This window comes from Danio rerio, chromosome 4 (genome assembly GCF_052040795.2).
Source record: "Danio rerio strain M-AB ecotype USA chromosome 4, GRCz13ab, whole genome shotgun sequence".
NCBI classification, from domain to species: domain Eukaryota; kingdom Metazoa; phylum Chordata; class Actinopteri; order Cypriniformes; family Danionidae; genus Danio; species Danio rerio.
The window spans coordinates 6,655,667-6,683,543 of NC_141024.2; the positions used below are offsets into that span (position 1 = coordinate 6,655,667).

At 36.7% G+C, this 27,877-nt stretch overlaps 1 protein-coding gene across 3 annotated transcripts in view; it reads right to left on the bottom strand.

The window, feature by feature from the left end:
- mdfic (MyoD family inhibitor domain containing) overlaps nucleotides 1-27,877 on the bottom strand; it is a 257,224-nt gene that overhangs the window by 71,292 nt on the left and 158,055 nt on the right. For all 3 annotated transcript variants that reach the window (XM_087245593.2, XM_088649597.1, XM_088649596.1), the window contains 2 exons: nucleotides 20,106-20,350; nucleotides 18,146-18,233 (listed from right to left, as the gene is read on the bottom strand). The gene's annotated coding sequence lies outside the window, so the exon portion shown is untranslated. The remainder of the gene's footprint in view (nucleotides 1-18,145; nucleotides 18,234-20,105; nucleotides 20,351-27,877) is intronic.

Consider the following 27,877-nt stretch of genomic DNA (forward strand, 5'->3'; position numbering starts at 1 on the left):
AGGTCACTGGTTCAAGCCTCAGCTGGGTCACTTGGCATTTTGTGTGGAGTTTGCATGTTCTCCCCGTTTTCATGTTGGTTTCCTCTGGGTGATCCGGTTTCCCCCCACAAGTCCAAAGAGATGTGATATAGGTGAATTGGGTACGCTAAATTGAACGTATGTGGGTGAATGAGTGTGTATGGATGTTTCCCAGTAATGGGTTGCAGCTGGAAGGACATCCACTGCGTGAAACAAATGCTGGATAAGTTGGCAGTTCATTCCACTGTGTCGACCTCAGATTAATAAAGGGACTAAGCCAACAGGAAATGAATAAACAGTACATAAAGACAGACCACATGATACATGGATACAGACTAGTGTGGATTTCATATCACACAAGTAGCATGTGTATCTATTGGACGTGTGGTGCTCAGTATCACCAATTCTCAGATCTCACATGCCGATGGCACACTGCCAACCCTCCTCACCCTCCTCCTGCACTACCCCACAGTCTGCCAAAGCACCGGCCTCCTTTTACTAATCGTGCCCAAAGCAGGGAGGCATCCCCAACCAAGACGCATCGTGCTGGGACAGTATCTCCTGACAGTCCTCTCTGACACCCCTTTACATCTGCCTGCGCTGCACTCCGTCGCCAGACAAAGAAATTAATACCCCAAGTGACTGTGTTTTAATTAAGCAATTTCATGCAAATTACACATTTTAGATTGTCAAATAATATAGCGCGCGGAATGGAAGGCTGGCTGATCTGATATGCATGGAGCGTTTTTCTTCCAGGGCACTGTGCATACATGGAAAATGAACAAAAATGCTAATTCCTAATCTATTATGCAAACAGTATGATACTTACATAGATCTGCACGCCTTTCTCCGTATGGCTGTCTTTGTATTGTGTGTTTAAGGTGCATGGGTGTCGTTTTCGCACCCTTTTGGATGCATTTTTATGCCGCAAACACAATTTGTTTTGGTTTGTTGCTGTATTCAAATTGCATGGCTCAAAACTAAAATTAGCATAATGAATGGCATAAACGAACAAACAAATTATACACAACGTAAATCTAAATAAAAAATAACCGTCATTTTAATGCCAATTATGTTGGCAAAAAAAAAATCCATCTAACGTCCTTACATTGCTACGAGCTCAGCCACTATAACTAACAATATGTACAAATTATTCAAATGCGAACAAAGAGCTTTTTTTTCCCCACGAAGTTGATTTGATTTAATATTAGAGTAGAACTGTGAAGAAAGGCCTCTTGAAACCACAGGCACAAAAGTCGGTGAGCACAGGTAGCACAATGAGGCCCTCATTAACAAAGGCAAGGGAGGATTCTTGCTGTTTCTTTGTGATTCAAATACATTTAATCAAAGGTTTGTTTCAATATACTGGTACTTAATAGTGTACATTACCACATACAATACGTCTGAATGAATTGCAGTCCTTCTAGTAGGCTTTTTTAATGGGAACAAATAGCAGGATAGGAGTAGGGAACCGAAGCAGTAATGGCAGGGTACGACATGGCTGTTGACGCGGTTTCTTCATCTTCAGCGCCGACTCGTTCTTTAAATGGACCCTCATACCGTAATCGTGGCTCATGCACATTAAAATCAGGAAACAATAAAGGAACACCAAGATCCTTTCCCAATTACGAAGCTTTGAAATCAGACTTATGAGCCCCTCCTGTGTTTGTGTCTGCATATATGTGTGTGAGAAGGTTTTTGAAACAATTCCACTCACCCTAATCAAGTCAACAAGGGGGTGGAGGTGTGTGCTTGGATGGTGCTCGTGGGTGATTGAGTTGTGATGTGCGTCACTAAGGTGTGATTTCCAAGAAAGCCAAGCGTGGCCTCATGGTTTGACTTCTCCTCAGGTGGCCATCTGAAGGTTACAGGAGACTGTGGGGTTTGGCAAGAAGAGGTCAGAGCTGATTTAGGTCAAGTAATGTTTGAATCATTTACAAAAAAGGTGAAGAGATAATGGGAAGCCAGTGCAACCAATATGGAACGTTCTCAGAATGTTCTGGCAAAGTTCTTTCAATGTTAATACTGTGTAAACATTAAAGAACCAAGTAAATGGCTACTAGTACTTTGAAAGTCATAAAACAACAACAACAACAACAACAACAACAACAACAACAATAATAATAATAATAATAATAGTAGTATTAGTAATAATAATAATAATAATAATAATAATTATAATAATCATAATAATAATAATAATTATAATAATAATAATAGTAATAGTAATAATAATAATAATAATAATAATAATAATGATGATGATGATGATGATGATGTAAAACACAGGCAGAAAATAAGGCATAGGTATTAAATAGAGCCAGGTATTAATTTTGTTTTGCCCTTGTTTTTGACTCACAAAGTCAAACTGACAACATAAAATGGATCGAAAAGAGTGGAAGCTGTATGAAATAGAACAAATAACATATGATTTATCATACAATATGAAAGGTCATACAATAATAATAAAAACATTTAAAAAGAACAGACAAGTATTAAATATCGATAGTAAATCGATATCAATAATCGAAAACTATTAATGATCGATAGTTTGAAAAAGATTGGAAGCTGTATGAAATGAAATGAATAACATAATAAAAAAAACAAGCAGAGGTATTAATTATCAATGTTTAAACAATATTGATGATTTAAACCTACTGATGATCGATAGTTTAAAAAAGAGAAGAAGCTGTATGAGATGGATCAAATAACATATGAATTGTCATACAATATGAAAGGTCTTAGAATAATAATAAAAATATTAAAACAGGCAGAAAAAATAGGTATTAATTACAGCCAAAAGTATAAATTTTGTTTTGCCTTTGGTTTCGACTCTCAAAGTCAAACTGAGAACATTAAATCAAAAGTTTGGAAGCTGTATGAATTGGAACACATTGACCAGAGGAGAAATGGTCATGCCCAACTGAGCCTGGTTGCTCTCTAGGTTTTTCTTCCTTCACTTTCATCAATTGGTGAGATTTTGCTCCCCGCCACTGGCTTGCTTGGTTTTGAGACTTGTGTTGCTGCACATCAATGGATTTGCTCTTTTTCAGCAGTGAAAATTAAACTGTAACACTTTATTTTGATGGCCTATTCGAGTATTGGTAGACTGTCTGCTTAATATCGGTTGATACTGCTACTAAACAGACATTTAACTGACTATAAGACACTTTGCTAGTAGATGTCAACTTACACAAACCCCAACTCTGGACCCTAACAGTATACATATAACCTAATGAGTATTAGTAGGCATGTAGATGCAACTTAATTCAACAAATGGACTATCAAAATAAACCATGACCAAACCTTTACGTTAAGTTTCTTTAACACAATCTACATGGTAAAATCACTATAGAAAATAAATAACGTATGAATTGTGACTTCAAAAGAATATTTTACCTAAAAGATGGATCCGTCATGCCTTTAATACTTCCATAACAAGCCATATCATATGAACAAAATCATCACTTTCTTTATTTAATCTTATCAATATTTATTTTTTATTTCCTTTTTTTCTTCTATGTTCCCAAGGGTGTTTTTTAATGCATTTACAACTATCAAGGTAGCTGAAAAGTGAAGCACTAACATCTAAAATGCACGGTATTAAAATAAAACAAACAAAAAATGTGCATAAAAACGATAGTTAGTAGATGTCAAAGACCAGTAGCTACTGCTAACTATGGATTCCAATTGTTTCTAGCTTTCATTCAGTCCCTTATATATCAGGGGTCGCCACAGCGGAATGAATCGCCAACTATTCCAGCATATGTTTTACGCAGCAAATGCCCTTCCAGCCACTATCCAGTACTGGGAAACATCAATACCCTCTCACATTCAAACACAAACTCATACACTACAGCCAATAGTTCATCCAAATCACCAATAGTGCATGTCTTTGGACTGTAGGGGAAACCTGAGCACCCGGAGGAAACCTACGACAACACTAGAAGAACATGCAAACTCCACATAGAAATGCCAACTGGCCCGGCCATGAACACTCGAATCAGCAACCTTTGTTTCTTGCTTTCTTCTTGTTTTGTGTTTAAGACGTAAAAATCATGATATAGCTGTGCGTGTTATACATTCACAAAAAACATTCTAATATCATCAACCTTTAAAAGTACCTTTAAAATTAAACTTAAGACCTCATGTTTCGCTCCACCTCCCCCATTGCACTCCTTTGATTCCATCTTAGTTTCAACCTCTGATCCAAACATGAATCTGATCTAAATTTGAGCACCACTATTTTGTCCAACTAGAAGTCCTCGTCTGCTGATGCTCACGGGATATCCCGGCGTCCCGCGGTCAACCACACAGATATACACACGGCTCGGATGACATCTCACTCTGTTCACTGTAACATGATATTAAACAGTAATTATATGATCCTGAGGCAATCTGATTAGCACTGAGAAAAGTCCTTATTGATCCCAGGTGCGGATCGGCAGCGAGGATAAATATTTATACTGATGGTATAGAGCCACTCAAAACATGCTTGTCAAACAGAGGGAGTTTATGCTAGTATCAAGATGAACTCGCTCTCTAGTGCTCTGTAAATGGGCTAGAAAAGGAAAGTTGGCAGGGAAAGAAATAAGACAATAATGATGTATGAAGTTGTGCATAAAATCACAAAATCTTCTATAAATACAGACTAGTTTTATCCACTGCAGATCTGGCAGAGGCCTGGGGATGGTAAAGGTCTCGTAAAGTGTTTTGAAATCTGTATATTCTATGTTTGACGTAATTTGAACTGAAATATGAAGAAAGAGCGTGACAGAGTGGCTCCTCCCCCTTTAAAAAAACAACCAATAACAATGAAGTGTGTGGAATCGAGATGCAAGAGAGCATTTGATTGGCCAGAAGATTTGATGAGAAACTGAAGTACGATGTGACGTTAAACAAACAAGCTAATGCTAATTAAAATGCCAATTAATTTAATGCTGATTTTGTAGCTGTGGACAAGCTGATATCTTTTTGATTTCTTATTTTAGAAACGTAAGTTTAATATTTGATTGTTTTAAATATTTCAAGTTATTGAAATACTGCCATTTTCATATTCTACTGTGTTTATAGGGTGCACTTTTTGAAAAGTACCAAATACCATGTACTATATAAACTATGGGTGTACCAATTACCATACCATGGTGTAGATCAGTGTCCACCAGCCCTGTTCCTGGAGGCACACCAACAGTACATATTTTGGATGTCTCCCTTATCTGACCTACTAACTCCAGGTTTTGGAGTCTCTTCTGCTCTGATGAGTTGATTGAGGTGTGTTTGACTAGGAAGAGGGTGAAAATGTGTACTGTTGGTGTGCCTTTAGGAACAGGGTTAGGAAACACTTGGATAGACAGCAATTTCCCTTCTAACCCCCACAATGTACTACTACTACTACAATACTTACCAGATAATACTCTTTAATAGGTATTTCAAACAATACTATGGTAATAAAATGTAATATGTCACAATAATGTGAATTAAATAGAGTACTTCAAATTATTAAAAAAAATAAATAAATAAATATATTAATATATTAATATATAATATATATATATTATGGAAATACCATAGTACATGACCAAAAACCGTGGATTAACCATAATACTCTGAAACATTTCAAAAATATTATGGTAATACAATGGTGTATGCCCAAAAAAACCAACATGTATTTCATTGGATACTATAGTAAAACCATACTATATGATCAAAAAACATGGATTAACAATGGTATTACCGTAGTTATGGTAAATTTATTATGTTTAAACAATGATTTTTAGTATTCTGAAGTATTTAAAAAATACTATGGAGACACAATGGTAAGTGTGTGCCCCAAAACCAATTTGTATTTCAATGGATACTATAGTAAAACCATGCAATATATTAAAAAATATGAATTAACCATGGTATTACCATAGTTGTGGTAAATTTACTATGATAAAACAATGATTTTTAGTAATCTGAAGTATTTTAAGGAATATTATTGTAATACAATGGTGTGTGTGCCAAAAAACCAAGATGTATTTAATAGAATACTATAGTAAAACCATGTCATATGTTCAAAATATATGGATAAACCATGGTATTACCAAAGTTATGGTAAACGTACTATGGTAAAACAATGATTTGTAGTACTATGAAGTGTTAAGAGAATACCATAGTAAAGAAATGCAATAGTACTACAGGTATTCCCCAAAACACTTGGATTATGGTAATACGATGGTAATAATATACATATTGAGAATTATAATACCATATGTCATGATATAGCATTAGCAAAACAACAAACCACCACCAATCACATGGTAATTCTGTGGTACTTCAAGACATATTCTGGAAAACCATAGTAAAACCATATGTTTTATCATACATTTCAAAGACTTTGCCAAAGTTTGTGCTATTGTTATGACGGCCGCTCAAGAAACGGATTCCGGAGAATGACGAGTCTCTCTTTCTCTCGCCGAGATGACGGGGGGGCACAAACATCCTTTGCGGTGTGCGGCTCATTAAATCTGCCTCTGGGTAATCCAATTGATCTGCAATTCGTTTTAAGTAGCATTAAATCAATGCGCACAGACATGAAAAGCCGGGCTCCTCGTTGACTTCAGTGAAGCTACCTGCAACACTTTGTAATATTGATAATACGCCACTCTCTCCATTTGAGCTTCCTTTTTTTCTCATGCAAATGATAGCTGTTTGTAACCGGGCCTGATCAGCGGGGTAAGAAAAGGGAGTTGAATGCCGCGGGGAATTGATTTAACTCTAGAACAATGCCAGGAAATGCTGCTGCTTTTCTCTAAGACTGCCTGTGTGCAGAGATAGTGTTTATCTTGAGTGTAATCCCAGCTTCTCCGCGTCTTTAGTAGAGGCCGGGTGCCTAAAGCAAGACAGATGCTGTAAATAAGGATTTCCACCTGACGTTTTACACACCACACATGCTAAGTGAAAGGACTTTACTGTTTAAACACAAGCGGAGAGGGGTAAGATGTGTCAGTGCACTGCAAACACTGTTCTTTTTAATGAGAATTATTAATTTTCGGTTTTGAATATATCTGAAAATGACAACACACCTACAGTATATTGCATCTTTAATTAAAGTGTATTTTGTTTCATTATTTTTTAACTATCATCTTAAAAACATTTCAAGAATTATATGCTTTGTTTCTATCTAAGACTTAGAGGAACTCATGCCTTTATCAGCAGCAGGGTGGATTACTGTAAAGGACTCCTCATTTGCCTTCCCAAAAAGACATTCGCAGCTCATCCAGAATGCTGCAGCCAGGATTCTCACCAGAACCAAGAGAATAAGAGAACATCACACTTGCCCTCAGGCCTTTACTCTTGCTCCCAGCTACATTCAGCATAGATTTAAAGCATTAGTACTTGTCTATAAATCACTAAATGGCCTAGGACCTCAAAACATTACAGATCAACTCACTGAATACATACCGAACAGATCCCTCAGATCATTAGGATCATATAAATTAGAAATTGCAAGAGTTCAGTCAAAGCAGGGTGAATCCGCCTTCAGCTACTGCGCCCTCACTGCTGGAATCAGCTTCCAGTAATAATCAGATGTGCCCCAACATTAGGAAAGACTGAAAACACATCTGTTTAGCTGTGCCTTTACTGAACTGAGCTACGTTCGAGAGATGGCACTATTATGTCTTTCTTTTTTTTTTCTTTTTTTATAACCGGTTTTAACACATTTGAATCTGTCTTTATCTGTTTTATTCACTTTTATTCTTTATTTTAATTTTCTTATACTCGCCTTTTTTATTCCTGTTTATGTAAAGCACTTTGAATTGCCACTGTGTGTGTAATGTGCTATATGAATAAAATTGCCTTGTCTTGTCTTGTTTTAAAGCAACAACCCTTGTTATTAGCGACACCGGTGGCCATTAAATTGAACTGCAGCCAACAAATTTACAAAATTGTACAATTTCGTAAACAAGAGACTTACAGTAACATAATTCAATGCCTCAATATACTCTCTGTGAACCTCTTTTCTGTCCTATGCTTCAAAATAAAATAAAAAATGTTAGAAATAACTTTGCAGCACCATTTTTATAACAAACATTCAGTCAACGTCCACACAAACACTGCTTTCCTCCTTTTTTTCTTCTCAGAGGTTTATTTTAAGCCTAAAACAACATTTCCCTTTTCTCCATTTTTATTATATTAACCCTTTGATGCACAAGCTATAAAGCAGATGTAGAAAAAACAAACTGTAGACCCATGTAGAGCATCAAAGGGTTGCTAAATGACTAAATGGAAAAGAAAGGGCATCACAGTGGCGAAGAGGGTAGCACGATCCCCTCACAGCAAGAAGGTTGCTAGTTCAAGCCTGGATTGAGTCAGTTTGTATGTTCTCCAGTGTTCGTGGGGGATTTCCTCCGGGTGCTCCGGTTTCCCCCACAGTTCAAAGACATGTGCTACAGGTGAATTGTGTGAGCTAAATTGTCCGTAGTGTATATGTGTGAATGAATGTGAGTGTATGGGTGTTTCCCAGTGCTGGGTTACGTCTAGAAGGGCATTCGCATTGGCGAGTCATTTTGCTTTGGCGACCCTAGATTAACAATCAGCAAAAGAAAGGAAAGAAAGGAAAACATGACTTGCCAACATTAACACAGCTTATAATCCTATAGTATATTGAATATACAGTTGCGTAAGGTTAACAAACAGGCACCAAACAAGTGTTTAATACATAAAAATTCTCACATATAGTTATTTTAGATAACAACTCAGAAAAGTCTGGCTGCTGAGTATAATAAAATATACTCAAACTCAAGTCTTGCTTCTCAAGGAAGCAAATCTTATTTTTAAAGTCACGAAATCAAATTAAAAAGTCATTAAAAATGTTGCATGTTTTTTTTTCTTGTAGTTTTTTTTTAAGATGCCTTTAATCCACTATTTATATCACAAGGAAAGCAAACTAAATATTAAAGTAAATTTTCTACATGACATGTGAAATGAATATAGTCAAAGCCCATTTATCCAGGTCTAAAAACGGCACATACATTCATAATGTGGTCAGGGATTAGCAATAAATTATTAAACTGCAGCATTTTCCCTAAAATATGACATGGAGGTTAAAGGGTATCAGATATAAGCTGTGCCACTCACATCCTAGTACTTACAATGCAATTAATATTGCCTAAATGCTGACATCTGTTGCATTACTGTACACTGAAACACATTTGTAATGTTAAATGTCCAGCCTCATTAATAAAACATGCAGGAAAACAGTCTTTCAAATGTCAACTGTGCATTAGCACATCATTTGTGTTCGTATTTCTGATATTTGCAACATATCAGACTCGAAGATACAAATGCTTTCTTCATAATTAAGTTTATAAGTCTTTAAATACAATTATGTGTAACAGCATCCATAGTACACAACAGAGTAAAAAGTGGCTCATCTTACCCCACTCACAACCCCAACAGCATGGCGTCTGGGGGGGAAGTATTTGCATATTAATGCCATATAATACAAGAGGTTAAAGGTATAAACAAACAATGTAAATTCGCAATTAAAGCACTACACCGAGTCGGGACATTACAATCCCACACTATTGACGAATCAAACTAAATAAAATTAGAAACGGATTGCAAAGGCAAGCTCCCAGTGTGATGTGCGGCCCTTCATCTGAATATTACAGCGTAATTAGGTCAGGCTGTTGAATTTTTAATGCTCTCTGAAATCATATTCGTGCTCGCTGTGTGTCAGGTAGAGCCCGGTGCCGACGATACATCATCATGCGGTGACACCAACATAATGGCCATCCCTTCAAATGTGTGACCTTTTCCAAGCGCACACAGCCCAGCGCGACATATCCAGCCCGCGCTCTTGGCAGGAACCCCCTCACGTGTCACACACACCGGAGGGAATGAATGCTCAATACTACGCTATGAAATAAGACAGTCCGGCCTTTCATTCATAAGTATTATAGACAACGCAAAGCGGTTTTACAGCTGCTGCATCTGGGTGGCGGAGCACACCAAAACTGCACGTCTAAGGGATAGTTCACGAGTACTCATTTACTCATCCTCAAGTGGTCAGAAAGCTTTAGGAGATTCTCTTTTTTTGGTTTGTTATTGGATACAAACGAATGAATATTGAAGACTGTTAAAAAGCTGTAGTTATTAATAAGAAGGATGAAAAAAGAAGTTGAAAAATAAATAGCAAGTCAGTGTCTACTGGTTTGAAGTTGGACGAGAAAGAAACCATCTAGCAAGACCACTCAGAACAACTTCCCCTCACGGCAGGGTGTTCTTCAATTTAGGGAACTTTCTAGTTGACATTTTTCTTGTATGTATATTAAAAAAATGTATAATTTTTTTGATTTGTGATTAGTGTGCTAGATAAAATAAAGATATAAAGAGGAACAGTATAAAGTCCATGCAGTAATTGAGATATACATCTCCAAATCTAATAAAGTTTGATGACAAACTGGGAAAGCTCTGCCTATCTTAGCTCCTAAAGGACTAGACATTTCTTGGATGCTGCTTTTGTACCAAATCATAATTACAATCACCCGTTAACATCACCTGTTACAAATCACACCAGTATTGAACCAATTCACCTGATTACTAGCCCTAAACAGCTCCTGTTCCAACACTCGGCCAAACAATAGATGAACGGACGGACGGACAGAAGGATAGATAGATTGGTTGGTATGTGGGTGGGATGGTGGGTTGGTTGGCTGGTTAGTTGGTTGGTTAGTTGCTTGCTTGGTTGACTGCTTGCTTGGTTGTTTGGTTGATTGGTTGGTTGGTTGGTCGGTTGCTTGCTTGCTTGCTAGTTTGTTTGTTTGCTTGGTTGATTGCTTGCTTGGTTGGTTGTTTGGTTGCTTGTTTGCTTGGTTGCTCAGTTGATTGCTTGGTTGATAGCTTGGTTGGTTGGTTGGGTAGTTACTTGCTTGCTTGTTTGCTTGGTTGGTTGGTTGGTTGGTTAGCTGCTTGCTTGTTTGCTTGGTTGGTTGATTGGTTGTTTGGTTGATTGCTTGGTTGGTTGGTTGATTGGTTGGTTGTTTGGTTGATTTCTTGGTTGGTTGGTTGATTGCTTGGTTAGTTTATTGGTTGGTTAGTTTCTCGCTTGCTTGCTTGTTTGCTTGGTTGGTTGGTTGGTTAGTTGCTTGCTTGTTTGTTTGCTTGTTTAGTTGGTTGGTTGCATGTTTGCTTGGTTGATTGCTTGGTTATTTGGTTGGTTGGCTGGTTGGTTAGTTGGATGGTTGATGGCTTGCTTGCGTGTTTGCTTGCTTTGTTGGTTAGTTGGTTGACTGCTTGGTCGGTTGGTTGATTACTTGGTTGGTTAGTTGATTGGTTGGTTGGTTGTTTGGTTGATTGCTTGGTTGGTTGGTTGGTTGCTTGCTTGGTTGGTTGGTTGGTTGTTTGGTCGATTGCTTAGTTGGTTGGTTGGTTGGTTGCTTGGTTGGTTGGCTGGTTGTTTGGTTGATTGCTTGGTTGGTTGGTTGCTTGCTTGCTTGGTTTGGTTAATTGCTTGGTTGGTATGTTGGTTAGTTAGTTGATTGCTTGCTTGTTTGCTTGCTTGGTTGATTGCTTGGTTGGTTGGTTGCCTGTTTATTGTTTGGGTGGTTGCTTGATTGCTTGAGTTTGTGTGTGTGTATGTGTTTGTGTGTGTGTGGCTGTTTTTGTGACATAACAAGGCGCAAATGTATATAATGACGTTGGTATGTTGCATATATAGTGATTATGATTTTTGAAAGTATTGCATCACTTTGTAAATGTTTATTAGCACCATTTGTTGAGCCTCCTAGTAGGCCTTTGGATGTGGAAGCTGCATCCCTTGACATCAGATTTATTAAGCGGATCTTGAATATTGAAGGAGTTTGGGGTTTATGCAATTTTGAGGTCACAAACCCAGAAAATTATATAACACTTCTTACTCCTAACTGTAGAAAGAAAATATCTCCTGTTGTAGTTGTAATGAACTTTGAGCGTTGCAACGTTGCAGACTTTCACTGGCTCCTAACAATTTACTCTACTACTATTAAACTCTCAATCCATGCTCTCATCATAAAAATTAATGAAGCCCTACCATTGCCACCCTCAGTTCACAGATGCTTCAGTCTGGAATAGAGATGACCATCATAAAGCCAAAAAAGGGAGACCTTTTTCACCAATAGCTCTCTGATGTGAACAGGTCATAGGTCAACAGTGCCCACTTTCCACACACTTTTAACCCCCTAATAGACTATAGAACAGACAAAGCATACAATTATCACCAGGTCAGACGGACCCGCTGCTATTAAAGCAGGAGGTGAGGATCAGGAGAGACACTCTGCAGTGTAAAAATCCTTCATTAGAGAGTGATAGCTCATCCCAGCCCAAACCTCACTCCTTGATCCCATAATTATCCAGAGATGGAAATGATCGCATCTGGAGTTTCCAAACTGACAACTCTATTTGCGCTGAAATAATCCTCTTTCTTGGCTCCTGATACCTGAGAATAATCTACCCAGTGAAGCGGGAAGACGCTACATTCCCTGCTCTGATGCTGAGGTTGGCTAATTTAGCCATCCTGCTTGGCTTTTTGAAGCATGCCGTATTCAAGCCAGAGCTTCTAGCTTAGCCTGCTATGCTGTCATTTAGGCCAGGATTGGAGGCTGACGGATTGCATATGTGTTTGTGGGAATCTAAAGATTACTGGATTTGGCGATAAAGTGCATGGAGTGGTTGTGAAAGCTCGATAGATGCGGCGTAAAACTGAACCTACAATCCACTGTACAAAATCTGGTTAACACCTTTAACTGTAACTGGGCTTTTAGAAACAGGAATAGTTTGGCCTTGAAGGCAGGAATCACATGTCTGTGTAGGCCGACGATAACGTAATTTGTTAAGAAAAAAGACTGAAGAAAGATGAGACAGAAACAAAAGAAAACATAAATTAATTCCTTTTACTTTTAGATAAATTAAAGACAACTATAGACAAGCTAACAAATGCCTCTAAAAGCTTTTAACTGCTGACTTTTCTACCAATATAAAATGAATAAAAGTAACTAGTGAATTCTATAAAAATGCCTTTATAAAACGTCATCCTCCGACCATTACAAATCCTTAACTAGAAATAATATGTAAAATTGTACTAATATATATATATTGTATATATGTAGTAATCTGTGTATTGATATAGCATGTTTAGTCAGTATAGTGTCCTCTTCACTCTACTGGGGCATTAGGACTCACTGACCACAGGTTAAGTGCCCCCTGCTGGCCTCACTAACACCACTTCCAACAACAACCTAATTTTGCCATGTGGTCTTCCATCCAGGTACTGACCAGGCACAGCCCTGCCTAGCTTCAGTGAGTAACTGTTCTTGTGCAGGGTGATATGGCTGTGGCATATTGTAAGTATTTCATATGACAATTCAACAATACAATTTTTTAAATTAATAAATTTGTCAAGAAAATTGCCAAATGCTTAATTAAGCGCGCATATTTTCATAATTTATTTTTATTTGTATTAGAATAAAATTAATTTGTTTGATTATTTCCTACCAATAAAAAAAATATATTAACAAACATTAAAAATTACAGACAAATATGTTCAAATGTAATTATAAGCAAAGTTTTATAAACTAATTTCAAGAGTAGCATGTGATATCATAGAGCATGGATTCTCATCCATAATCAGCAATAATCGGGCGAGGCAGTGGCGCAGTAGGTATTGCTGTCGCCTCACAGCAAGATGGTCGCTGGTTCGAACCTCGGCTCAGTTGGCGTTTCTGTGTGGAGTTTGCATGTTCTCCCTGCCTTCACGTGAGTTTCCTCCGGGTGCTCCGGTTTCCCCCACAGTCCAAAGACATGAGGACCAAGTGAATTGGGTAGGCTAAATTGTCTGTAGTGTATGAGTGTGTGTGTGAATGTTTCCCAGAGATGGGTTGCGGCTGGAAGGGCATCCGCTGCGTAAAAACTTGCTGGATAAGTTGGTGGTTCATTCCGCTGTGGCGACCCCGGATTAATAAAAGGACTAAGCTGACAAGAAAATGAATGAATGAATGAATCAGCAATAATCCAGTTAGATTGATCCATGCTTATGATAAATAGGCTGATTTTACCCTACTGCCTAATCTTCATTTTAGAAGAATCCCTCTTTCCACCCCATCTACTCCTTTTCCTCCCATTTCGAAGGGAAGCTCTCGAGATCTACCTTATCTCTGACCCCCTTTATATTAACCAGGTGGCAGCTTTTGGCTTAATTATTAGAGTTCTTTCAGGACAGCATGCCAAACTTGCTATTAATGCCAAACAATTAAAAGTGTGAACTCTTGAAGCTTATTTAATTAAGGATGACGTTTCTAAAAAAAACACTGGATAAATGAATAAAGGCAATGTGGAGTTTGCATGTTCTCCCTGTGTTGGCATGGGTTTTTTCCGGGTGCTCCGGGTTCCCCCATAGTCCAAAGACATGCGCTATGGGTGAATTGAATAAGCTAAATTGTCCAAAGTGTATGAGTGTGTGTGATGTTTCCCAATAATGCGTTGCGCTGGAAGGGCATCCACTGTGTAAAACAAATGCCAGAATAGTTGGCGGTTTATTCCATTGAAATAGAGACTAAGGAAAATGAATCAATGAAAGGCAAAAACTTGTCTGATAATGCTATCATTCTGTAAGTCAATACACTTTCATAGCAATACACATGCTTAGCACACTTCAAAGCTGTGCTTCTTAAACAAACTACAGAAGAAATGCTAGTGAGAAAAAAAAAAAGTTGAATAAGAGAAAACGTGATTCACGCCGGCCAGAAAATGAATAGAAATTGCACCTTAAAACAGCATTAACAACTTATGAGGCCCATTCATTAAGCGGCTGGGTGTTAATCCATCACTGCGAGAGAACCATGAAGGACGTCCTCTTACAGGCCCTGGCAGGCATAATCACACGTTCCTCAAATTAAAATTCAGAGGAGGCTCCATGTATCAGAGAGGCCATGAGATAATAAAGGCAAAGCAGGTAATAATAAATAGAATGAGAGTCATAAATACCCCAGCGAGCGCCACTACAGACTCGTGTTTGACAGTATCGAGACGGCGGGTAAATACGTGCTGTTTATCCATTTGACCTGACACTTTCAATGAAGACGAGGAAGGAGTGGGATGACGGGATGAAGAAAGACCGCCATCAAGACTGCTGAAGATTCAGTGTGACTATATATTGTACACACATTACACAGAAAAAAGCATGCGTTCTGTGAATCATGATAGTTCACACACAAAAAAAGCCCACATCTGTGAAGCTACTCAACCTCGGGCAATCAAATGGAGGTGATTTCTTCCTCCAGTGGAACACTGAATAAGGTTTTGTTTTAAGCTTAAACTGTTGTGATTAAACGAAATGTAATTAAATGGATACCAGCAGGTAAATAAACATACAGCCAAAGAAATTGTGTGGGTCAGATAATACAAAAGAGAAAATTATTGACATTATAATTACTTTTAAAGGCGGCACAGTGGCTCAGTGGTTAGCATTGTTGCATCACAGCAAGAAAGTCACTGGTTTAAGTCCTATCTATGCCAGCTGGCATTTCTGTGTGAAGTTTGCATGTTCTTCCAGTGTTGGTGTGTGTTTCCTCTGGGTGCTCTGCTACAGTCCAAAGACATACACCAGGGGTGTCCAAAATCTGTTCTGGAGGGCCGCTGCCCTGCATAGGTGTCCGTGGAAGTTTCTAGTATATCTAGAAAGAGCTTGATTAGCTGGTTCAGGTGTGTTAACTGGGCTTGGATCTAAAATATGCAGGACGCCGGCCCTCCAGGACATATGGACACCCTTGACATATGCTACAAGTGCTACAAGTGTGTGTGTGTGTAAATGTGAGAGTGTATGGGTGTTTTCTAGTACTGGGTGAGCATCCACTGCGTAAACAAATGTAGCGTAAAAAAAAAAAATTGTTGGTGGTTCATTCCGCTGGGCGACCCCTGACATTTAGGGGCTAAGCCGAAGGAAAATGAGTGAATGAAAATATGAAATTAACCTTTAAGCCTTAGCCTTGACTGATGGTTTGGGAGTCATGTTTGATTACGAAATGAATCATTTTTAAATCAACTCTTCTTAAAGAATCAGGTGAACCAGTTCACTGATCTGATTGAACTGTCTTAAACAGTTTACAGCACAGATTCACAAGCTATAAACTGAATCAAAATCACTTTCGGACAAGCCTGACAGTCAATCTGACTCGAAGTGAGCACATTTACTGGAGCGTACGCATTTGGTAGATGCTTTTATGCAAAACGAGTTACATTTCATTGAAGATTCACATTTCAAAATTAAAATTCTGCAATACTAGTGCAAAAACTTTTCTGAGATGGCCAAATAAAGTGCATAACAATGCGCATTACAAAACAAAAACTGATCTAACAAACTGATAATTGTTTTGATAAATTTACAGCAGGAACATGATCTTTACTTAATATTCTAAAGATTTTTCCGCATTTTGGGTATTGCAAAATAGATTTAAGGTATTGCAGCTCAAAGGTCCTATGAAGTGTTTTGAAATGTGCATTTGTATTCAATGTTTGACAATTTCAACTGAAATAAAGACAGGGTGGGACAGACAAGCCTCTTCCCTTCTTAAAAAAGAGGTTGATCTCAAGAGTATAGCAGTAGTGTGTTAAAGGGAGCAGGACATTTCAGATACTACAGAGCATTTGATTGGGCAGAAGATTTGATAAGAAACTGAATATGATGTAACAAGAATAAATGTTTTGCATGTATAAATCTTCTTAATGCAAATTTTGTCACCGTTTTTGTATCCCTAAGACTGATACTAACATCTAAAAAATGTGCTTTTAATTTCACAAGGACTTTAAGATAAGTTTATTTGCCCAGGGTAAGTCACATATTTGGATATCATGACGCTGCCCTCTTCAGACAGCCATAACAACCCATGTTAATCAAAATCGACCGAGCGGGACTTTTCACACACATGATGTGTCTTTCAAGATGTTATTGTCTTGAACTCAATGAATGACAATCACTATAGACCTTCCTTTCAAGCCTCACAGGTTAAGTAAAAATCAATAAACATATAATCACGGATCAGTGTGTTTCTAAGCTTCTTGTAAAACAGATTCTGATAAGTCAACATGTCATTCATCCCATGCTAAGTACAGTACTTGAGTCACTTTTTAGTCTTTTCACCCGCACTGTAAAAAATTCTGGATTCAACACAATTTTTTTGTGCTGGATCAACATGAAGGAATTAAGTAAACTTTGTAGATTTCACAAATTTAAGTTGATTGAACATACAAAAATTACAGTTGTCCAAAAAACCTCTCAAAATGTTGTTTAAAAACCTCTCTAGTGTTGTTTAAGTTCATTTTAAATAAGTACTGTAGTGTGATTAAGCAACAAACGTCATTTTTCTGAGTGCACTAAAGACAATCTTTTACAACGTCATCGTGTTCGCTATAGTCTCAGGACCCAGTCACCATTTAAACCATTTATAAATGATGAAGCACAGTCAGAATCATAATCTGAGATCAGGCATATAAACATTACAATAATGACTGTCAAAAGCATTACAGCACACTGTGAGTATATTAGAGCTCTTTGTTGTCCATGTTATGGCATCTGATAGAGAGGCAGGACTCAGAAAGTGACAAGTGATGTCAAACCTAACAAGTGGATTTTTAGGTCTTGCACAAGTTGCCTAACCTCACTGCTTAATCGTTCACAGTTGGAGTCATCTGTGAAAGACCAGAAGTCATGTCTGCAGAGGTTCTGCTACTGAAAACTGACCTCTGCAATCTGGGCTCTCAGCAGGGTGCTTCAGTAACACGGATGAGCCGTGAAAGAGACTTGCTGAGACCCTGTGTGTGTGTGTGCGTGTGGTGACAGAGTCTCCCTGGGCATCTTGGGTCACTAATAAGGAGATGTTTATGCAGAGTGTGTCAGAATCTCTGTCTCTTTCCCCTCTTTTCCTTCCCTTCTCTGTTTTCAATTATTTACATTTTTTTTTTTTTTTTTTTTTTTTACGAAGGAGAGAGGAAGAGCGGGGGGGAAATATGAAGAAATAAGTAGTCAAGCTTTTGGACGTTTCTGGATGCCGTGCTGCACTTTTCTCAGAAACATCATGCATATTTAAAGTTAATAAAGCCTATTCCTTACCTTTTATCCAGACTTTTTAATGTTGGGAGAGCAGGGAACATCAGAGTGCTGCTGGATGTGTCCTCAGGTTCAGTGTGATGGAGCAGACCTCGAAACACACACACACACACATACCATCATTACACTAATGACATAAAAACAGCACCAAATAATAAAGCGCTGCTTTTCAGAGTGGACCGGGGTGATAATAGGCATCATGTTTTAGCTTTGGTGTCTGTTAAGTTTTGTGGAGCTTTTAGGTTTTCATGCAGTATTTATGAAAGCGCAGATTGACAGAGAAGCAAAACATGAGCAACTTGTTAATGCTCTAACTTGAAGATCAGAGCTGTGGCACAACATATTTTTGTCACTCTCTTCGATCTAAAAAAGCATAACAATTAAAATAAAGACTTAGATCCATTCGTAAATGAAAAAGTAATGGGATGGACATAAAATATTTAAAGCCAGTGTACATAATTATAACTTAACATACGAAACAAAACAAAATAAATCAAAACAAAAAATGAAACAAGCAAATCGAAATAAAAAACAAAACAAAAAACAAAAAAAATTAAAAAGTAAAATGAAATGAAAACAAAACTAAACTAAACAAAACGAAAAAATGAAACAAGCAAAACGAAACAAAATAAAACAAAACAAAAATAAAACAAAGAAAAACGAAAAGAAACAAAACGAAACAATATAAAACAAAAACAAAACAAAAAAAATTCAACAAAGCAAAACAATCAAAGCAAAACAAAGAAAAACACAACAAATACATTTTTGTTTAAAATAAAATCTAAATAAAGGTTGATTTACACTTTCGTCTAACGCTGCATAACAGACCTCATCCTTGTGAAACGGATGAGACTTTTATACTTGACGCTTTCACTGTTGAGATATTTATTAAAGTAGCAGGGTGCGGTCAAAAGAAATCGATTGCAAAAACAAATGAATAAACATTAAAGGAGGAAGTTTCCGGAAACACATTTAAGTTTTTTTTTTTACAAATTATTTTTATTATTTTAATGATCATAAAGATTTTTATAACCATTCAAGGTTTTTTTTTTTTTTTTATCAAACTTTGGTGCATCACTTGCTTTTGTTCATATCTTGAACAGTTTTACTTATTAAAGATTATTAAAACTTTAATGACAACAGAACATGAGTTGCTATATCAAGTTGAAGTCAGAATTATTAGCCCCCTTTGAATTTTTTTCTCTTTTTTTAAATATTTTCCTATAGATGTTAAACAGAGCAAGGACATTTTCACAGTATGTCTGATAATATTTTGAGTTCTGGAAAAAGTCTTATTTATTTCATTTCAGTTAGAATAAAAGCAGTTTTTCATTTTTTTAAAAAACATTTTAGGGTCAAAATTATTAGCCGCTTTAAGCTATAAATTTTTTCGATAGTCTACACTACCACCACCTGAGTCTCCACTTTTACCGTGGCCTTTCTTTTTTGGCTTTAACAAACTTTTATCCCTCAGGATTTTCTAAAACTTTCCTTTCCCATGGCTATTGCAATTTCTAGCCAAGAATTATTGGTCGTCTGGTTATCCCTTTGATTACGCATAGACGGATCATAAAGATGTCTGTACAGGCGTACCAAAATCTCTTCAAAGTGACTCATATTCAACCTAAATGAAACAAGGCACTGGATGAACTTTTTGCTTGAGTATCAAAACATTTTGTGAGCTCCATCAGCCAAAATCTTGTTGTGCGCACCCTAAGCAAACCTCCACAAGCACCACGATGATGTCACATGCACATTCACTCTGTGCACTTAAGCGAACGCATCAAGTATAAATCAGCCTTAAAATATTTTCTTCAAAATAGAATAATAAATTTAGAGTACTGTTTCTGCTAAGGAACTATTAAAAGCTTTAGAATTATAATATTAACAATTTTAGGGGCCCAAATATGTTTTCAAATTTGACAGTCCGATAATAGCATTGTTGTGTATGACTTGTGTTCACCTTTTGTGTTTGTCAGGTACAGTGGTAGGGAGTTTGACTGAGTTGGTCATAAATCAGGGCCGGCGTGGCTGAATTCCGACAGGCTGCTATGGCTTTATCTGCTGAACAGCTTTCATCCTCTCCAGTCCGTTTATGCATATCCGCTGGATATCCCACCTCCAGAGCGTCCAAAGCTCGGGCTCAAGGCCTCTCCAAACCCACGGTCCTCCCAGAGATCCCTTCCCTTCCATGCTTAATTGATTCTGCTGGGGTGTCAAAAAAAAGAGAGATATATATCTCATCATTTATTTAGGAAAGCTTTGATATGGGTGATATTTAAAAAGGGTTAATATATATATAAGGCTTAACCTCGTGGGTGGCTTTAAAATTTCATGAACAACTATCTGAAATATAAAAAAGAAATAGTTTGCAATTTTTCAAAAATGTCGTTTTTTGAGAAGCGCAACTTGATCGTGAACTGACTCACAAGTTACAGTGTGAATGCAGAGTACTGCAGTTAAAAAGTGCTTTAGAAGGACAAAAAAAAAAAGTTTTAAGTCAGTATGTTACCCATTCTGCTTTATTGCGACATTTCCTGAAGGAACAGAATAGGGCATTTTATCCAGCAGGAAATGACTGAATCTACACATCTGTACATCAACTCACGCATATACTGTTATCCATTAACTATCTACACTGTATAATGTTTCCAACCCATTATCCATTTATTAAAAGTACCTACTGCATGTATATAACAATCCACCTCTCAATTTCCCATATATCTAGCTGTACATCTACAGTATCTATTCATCCATTTAAGAATTTACCTATGTATCCACCAAATCATTCTTCATCCCACATTAATCCATCCACCCATCCATCCATCCATCCATCCATCCATCCATCCATCCATCCATCCATCCATCCATCCATCCATCCATCCATCCATCCATTCATCCATCTATCCATCCATCCATCCATCCATCCTGTATATTTACTCATTTATCCTTTTACCTATTAATCAATCAATCAATCTATCTATCTATCTATCTATCTATCTATCTATCTATCTATCTATCTATCTATCTATCTATCTATCTATCTATCTATCTATCTATCTATCTATCTATCTATCTATCTATCTATCTATCTATCTATCTATCTATCTATCTTTCATTCATATACCAATCAATGCAATAATCTACTCATCCAACCTTTTATCCATCCATCCGTCATCCAGCCATCCATTATCTATCTATCTATCTATCTATCTATCTATCTATCTATCTATCTATCTATCTATCTATCTATCTATCTATCTATCTATCTATCTATCTATCTATCTATCTATCTATCTATCTATCTATCTATCTATCTATCTATCTATCTATCTATCTATCTATCCTTCATTCATAAACCAATTTAATGCAATAATCTACTCATCCAACCTTTTATCCATATATCCACCATCCATCCATCCATCCCACCATTTACCAAATATCTATCTATCATTCATCAATATAACTATCCAATAATCTACTCATCCAACCTTATCCACCCATCCATCCATCCATTCATCCATCCATCCATCCATCCATCCATCCATCCATCCATCCATCCATCCACCTACTCATTTAACATATATCTATCTACCCATTCACCAATATACCTCTCAATAGATTCATCTACTCATCCAACCTTTTATCCATCTATCCATCCATCCATCCATCCATCCATCCATCCATCCATCCATCCATCCATCCATCCATCCACCCCCACATTTACCCTATATCTATCTACCTAATCATTCATATATGCATCAAACCATTACTCATTCAAACTTTTTCCAACCCATCTATCTATACATGTACATCCATTTACCCCATATATATCCATACATTAATTGATATAACTATCAATCCATTAATCTACTCATGCAACCTTTTATCCACCAATCCAACCATCCCCCCATCTACTTTATATAACGCATTTCTATCCATTCATTCATATACTTATCAATCCATTTATCTACTCATCCAACCTTTGATACATCCATCCCCGCAGCCCAACTATTGTATCTACCCACCCATCTACACATCTATCTAGCAACTTATCTATCTACCAATCAACCATCGACAGTATCCATCCATTCATCCACTCACCCAAGCTCCCATCTATTAATCTTTTTATTTCTCCATCTAAACACCAGCAGAGGTAATCTTTTTAGTTCTTGGTCTCAACCACCATTGATTTCAGATCTCAGACTCTCCGTTCGGCCTTCAGTGTCCTGACGTAACGTGCCTGTAATCACGAGCACAGAAAGGGGAAAAGGAGATCGGAGGAAGGTGGAAACGCAGGGACAGCCTCGGCCCGAGATGCTGTGGAGAGCGAATGGGGAAAGGCAGCAGGCTTCAGCCCCCAGCATATTCATAAATCAGCTCTTTCAGGAGCTGTCAGCCACTCCATAATGAGGGTTATTATTCAGCTCGGGTGTCAAAGTTACTATCAAAGGACCGTCTCTGGAAGGCCCTCTCACTCTGCTCCTTGTTAAATAAACAGCGGCGTACACAAAATGGCAAACAAGACGTGGGTCAACCTGATACAGAGCGGGGCCACGCGGGCCTCTGGAGTAATTTACCCTCCGGGAATAGACGACTGGGGAGATGGATGATATCGGGCCTTTCAGAAAGATTAATGGAGAAAGAGGACAACAAAAAAGACGAAGTGGACGGAGATGTTGGATAGGTAGATGGAGGATAAGAAAAGATGTAATCACATCTCTCCAAGCTGAAATGTTCAGTACATTTGGACCCTAAGATTTACCCCAATTATCTATTTGCGCATTTCAATGAAGCAATCCATCTTCAATTTGCATATGATGGAGAGGTACATCTCTCAAACATGAAGGTATTAACAATATTGCTCTTCAGTACACTTGAACTCTAATATTTACCCCAATTACTGTGTATGTTAACACATTTACACAATGCAACTAGCTAGAAATTCGTAATAGAACCATAAAACCGACTGCTTGCCTATACTACGCCATAAAATAAAGTTAAACGAATAAGCTATCAAAATTGCCGAGCTTCTACAACTGACAGCAAAATTCCCCACATCACTTGACCTCTCATTGATTACAGTCTAATATTAACCCTCTAAGAATATATGCTTTAAAAAATTCATTCTCTTTATTACTTTGTTAATATCAGACAGTGGCCTCGGAGCTGAGGGTAGTATTAATTTTGAATACTTGAAGGGGGCAGAGGAGACGAGGGGGCGAGAACTGAGCTGTATGGCAAATGAAAGGGCTAATCTCTGTTTAACATTAACAAGAGCTCCACACATCCAGAGAGGAGCAAGATTATAGCTCTCAACGTGGGACTCGCGGGTTATGGCTGCACTGAAATACTTGACTGAATATTAAAAACTGAAGTGCGTTGATGCACAGTGGGTTACGGGAGTAACTTATTATAACATACGTTTTACAATAACATTACCATTATTAAATATAAGAAATATTTCATTATGATCAGTCATATTTTTCCTAATGATGACTAAATAGTTTAATTATCTAGTGCTAGTTGACCAAATTGATAAGAGTTTAACACGACACCCGTACAATATATTAAATGTACACTACATTAAATAATATTAAGTGATAATATAATATAATATTAAGTGATAATATTAAATAATGTAATATAATATAATATAATAAATATAATATAATATTAAGTGATAATATTAAATAATGTAATATAATATAATATAATATAATATAATATAATATAATAAATATAATATAATATTAAGTGATAATATTAAATAATGTAATATAATATAATATAATATAATATAATATAATATAATATTAAGTGATAATATTAAATAATGTAATATAATATAATATAATATATATAATATAATATAATATTAAGTGATAATATAATAATATATTAAGTAATAATATAATAATATATTAAGTAATAATGTAATATAATATAATATAATATAATATAATATAATATAATATAATATAATATAATATAATATAATATAATATAATATAATAAAAATATTAATTAAATTATATTTACTATCATGGTGTGCAGGTGTTATAGAAAGCAAAATAAATAAATAAAAATTTAAATTACTATTAAAATGAAGTTAGTATAATTTTTGTCTGTACTGAAAATAGGAATTAACTAAAAAGCTGCTTAAAATTTTAAATAAAAAGGCAAAAGGATGAAACAAACCTTTCTTTATGCACAGAGAAAGGCTTTATGATATGATTATATTTAGTTGACTTCTTGGGTGGTGAAATCAATTAGATGCCACATTGAGTAAATGAGAGGAAATCGCTGATAGTTGCAGGCCATTCCTCAAATTGTCATAATTACCACAGCCAGAGGGGTCACCACCAATGAGTCTGTTCAAGGACAAAAAAAAGAGAGCAATTTCCCCAGAAGGAAGAGGAAGAGCTTTTTGTGTGCAAAGACGAGAGCAACTCTAAACAGCGAGTCGTCGTCGACGCGGGCATTGATTTTCATCTCACCTACCTGAAGGCAACAGATTAATCTTTTACATCTGTGAGTTTTAGACAGGCCTTCACGCTGTGCGAAAAATCACCAACGTACCCCGATACCAATTAATGATATTGTCATTTCAGTGGCGGGACACTGTGTGTTTGTCAAAGTATCTCTGCCATGGTAATTTGCTCCATCTGTTCTGGTACTAGTGAAGAAAGCTGAAGTATGCGATGCGTTTAAGCTCGATAATGTGTCATGTGACTGGTGGGCCCGTGTCTGGTGGACATGAAGAGAACATATGTTGTCTTCCAGCCCGCGGGCTGACATTGAAGATGAGAAAAGACAGTACTTCAAGGCAAATGCCGTCCCTGAAGAAAGCCTGCCAGAACCTATATGGCTCAGTGTATTGACAAATCTCTTGTGGACGCCGCAGACATGGAGGTTTACGCCACTAGTCCCTTTCAGTCCCCATTGCTGTGATGAGAAGGACTGAAGTCTTCAAAACAGGACCGTCCCAGGGTGACTTCGGGGGGAGGCAAGATGACACGCTGAATGACACTATGTGGGGCCAAAGGTAAAGCAGGTTTAAACTGAATTAAGCAGCAAAAGATTGCATAACCTTCACTATATCTAAATTTAATCCTGTTTAACTTGTTTATTACGCACTAGCGGTTTAATTGCAGTGCTGAGGTGAGACTTTGGCCTGAAAGATGGATGATACAAAGATAGACTCCTGCCATTTGAGACTGCAAAATAGACCAGAACCATAGATGATGAATGACGACTCAGAACCTTCACTTTTCCCATAGGAAACCATCTTGTAGAAAAGATGACAACCAACCTTTACAGCTTCCTAACGCCTCATCTAGACTGACTCCAAAAAATCTTCCAAAAGGGGGCTTTTACAATGATGCAATTGAAGAAACATTTTAGATTCCCCAAAGAACCTTTCAGTGAACAGTTCTTAAAGGACCATTGCTTTTTTCTGTGGTGTGTTCATATACAGTTTAATTTGTTCTTTTTAAACCAACCCAAAACAAAAAATATACATTACAGAAGCTAAAGATTGAGGATCCAAACGATTTTATGGACACATTTTAGATGTCTTTGGTAAAATTTACAATGATAGTTTGTCATAGTAGAGTTTGTTTGGAAGCAAACAGAGTAAATTATACCAATTTATCGGTTATATCAGCTATAAGATTTCAGTGTGAGCCTACATTTCCACATTGATGCATCTCTAGGTGGTTTTAATCAAACACAACATGTAATTAGGCTCTGAAAAATTAATATCAACATTTTAATTAATAGGCCTGTTTATCGGTTATCGGCTTACAAATATAGACTTATCGGTTTCTGGTATTAGCCCAATGTTCTATACTGGTGCATTCCTAGTTTGTTTTAACTAAACAAAACCTGTAACCAAGCTTTGTAAAATTAATATAAAAATTTCATTTATAGGCCTATTTATCGGTTATCGGCTTGCAATTACAGACTTATCAGTTATCATATTAATCAACATTTTCATATTGGTGCATTCTTGGTTTGATTCCGAGTTATCAGATTCAGTGTCAGTGTCAAATTTCAGTGTCAGCCAAAATTTCCACATTGACGAAGTTCTAGTTTTTTTTTATTCAAACAAAACCTACGATAAGGCTTTCAAAATTCATATAAAATTTCTCATTTATAGGCCTATTTATCGGTTTTTGCTTCCAAATATAGTTATCGGTTACTGGTTTTAGCCAAAATTTCCATATTAGTGCTTTCCTATTTTGTTTTGATCAAACAAATCATATAATCAAGCTCTGAAAAATCCATATACAGTGGTTATTAGCCTACAAATATAAACTTATTGGTTACCATATTAGCTTAAATTTCCATATTTGTGCATTCCTATTGTGTTTTAATTGAACAAAACATGTAATCAGGCTCTGAATTTTTTTTTTTCATTTAGAGGCCTATTTTTTTAGATTATTGGCTAGTTTGTTTTGATGTAACAAAACATATAATCAAGCTCAGGAAAATCCATATACAGTAGCAATTTAAATAAATAATCCTATTTATAGGTAATTAGCCTACAAATATACTGTAGGCTTTTTGGTTAACGTATTAGCCACAATTTTCATATTGGTGCATCTCTAGTCTGTTTTAATTGAAAAAAAAAAACAACAACCTGTAATCAGGCTCTGAAAATTCATATATATTTTTTTCACTCATAGGCTTATTTATCAGTTATCGGCTTCCAAATATAGATATATCGGTTATTAGCCAAATTTCCATATTAGTGCATTCATAGTTTGTTTTAATCAAGCAAATCATATAATCAAGCTCTGAAAAATCCATATACAGTAGAAATTTAAATAAATAAGCCTATTTATTTGTAATTAGCCTAAAAATATAGGCTTATCGGTAACCATCTTAGCCAAAATTACCATTTTGGTGCATGCCTAGCCTGTTTAAATTGAACAAAAGCTTTAATCAGGCTTTAAAAATTCATATAAATCTATTTATTTATAGGACTATCTATCGATTATTGGTCAAATATAAAGTTATCGGCTATTAAAATGAGGCAAAATTCTGCATATCGATGCATCTCTATTTTTTTTTTTATCAAACCAAACTTGTAAAGCATCAACATACCTTTAGTGGGAAGAACATTTTATGATTTCAATAACTTTTTTTCCCAATAAAAAAAACCTTCTTAACAAGCAAAAGTCTCCATGAATGTTAAAGGCTCTTCAGGAAACCATAGATTTCAATAAAGAGTATTTACTTCCAGGAGTGTAGGTTAAACAGCAGAGCTTCTACACCGATCACTTTCATCAATACTTCAATGGTGGCACAAGATAAATCAACATTTAGTGTCAAAACATCTCAGCGGACAGGCAAGACGAAAGGGAAACTGAGTATCGGGGGAAGTAAGACAAAAAATACCAAGTGGCACGTCTGCAAATTAGCTTTGACTGCTCAACAAGGAGCGTGTGTTGACAAGGGAGAGAGCTGATATGATTTGCTGACTCCAGCAAAGGGGGGGAAAGAGAGACAAAACAAATCTAATCATCCCTTCCCATCAAGAGGAAATCGCTGCCTTCTTTCCACAAAGACCCCCCTGGCTTAAATCAATTTCTAACAAACTTGATTCTGAGGCGGTAACGGGGGGAATCAACAGTACCTTTCAATTTAATTCAGTGCCGCGCTCTGGGAGAGAGCAACTTTCATCCATCACCATCATATGCTGAGAGCACAGCTGTAACTCTAAAC